An 872-nucleotide genomic window follows, 5' to 3' on the forward strand; every position below is an offset into this window, starting at 1 on the left:
TCTGGGGCCTTGAGCAAAAAGGCCGTCATCACCCAAAGGGATTCCCGCGGAGTCCCCCACCGCAGTACTAACCGGGCCTTGCGCCGCTTAACTTCGGAGTTCTGATGGGATCCGGTGCATTCGACGCAGTATGAACGACGGCAAAACACAACCTGCCCTCATAACCACTAATCCTATTGCGTCACACCGCCAATTCACATAACACATCGGATAACTGGTCTCAAAGGACCTCGCAGTCTGCTGCTGAATACTGCTCAGATGACGAGACATGTTTCATTGTTACCTCTGGAGCTAATCAAGTTGTGTGTAAATGAGAAAAGACGGTGAAAACTCCTGTGGTCAAACGCAGGCTCGAAAGACTGCTCTATGGGGTTCAAAATGCATGATGCTACTTGGCTAACCCTAGTGCCGTTCCAGTGTAGTCGTCGCGCTGCGACTGTGCTCGAGAGCGCCGTTGCGACTACACTCTTTCTACACTCTATGAAATCCTTGCACCATACTGGCCTGAAAACAGCAGTTCTCCTTTGGTCATCCCACAGCCACGCGGTCTGCAGACCGTCACTGAAATACGAGCAGAGAGAGGCTTAACACATTACGGACTCACTTGTAGTCCAGCCGCTGCCTCCAGTAATTTTGCGCACTAAATAACTCGATGGGAAGTACACAGCCAAGCCACCGACTCAAGAGACTTTGGAATTCAACACACACATGAAGGGCTCCTGCAGTAGCAGCCTACCAATAGTACTCAAGGGACCCATAATTCCCGACTTCGAGCTGGCTCATTCAGTTAAGGACAGCTGCATCTCTCTATTCCCGACACATAATGAGTAATTGGTCGCCACACAGTACTTGTTCATAAAGGCTGAATGATT

The 872-nt window shown here is 50.1% G+C and overlaps 1 non-coding gene across 1 annotated transcript; it reads right to left on the reverse strand.

Annotated features, from left to right (window-relative positions):
* Nucleotides 1-20: 20 nt before the first annotated feature.
* On the reverse strand, nt 21-142 carry LOC113146882. The gene has a single exon (XR_003297364.1). It is a non-coding gene; the product is annotated as a 5S ribosomal RNA (ribosomal RNA).
* Between the last annotated feature and the right edge of the window lie 730 nt (nt 143-872).

This window comes from Cyclospora cayetanensis, unplaced genomic scaffold (assembly GCF_002999335.1).
Source record: "Cyclospora cayetanensis isolate NF1_C8 unplaced genomic scaffold, CcayRef3 CcayRef3_contig_717, whole genome shotgun sequence".
NCBI classification, from domain to species: Eukaryota; Apicomplexa; class Conoidasida; order Eucoccidiorida; family Eimeriidae; genus Cyclospora; species Cyclospora cayetanensis.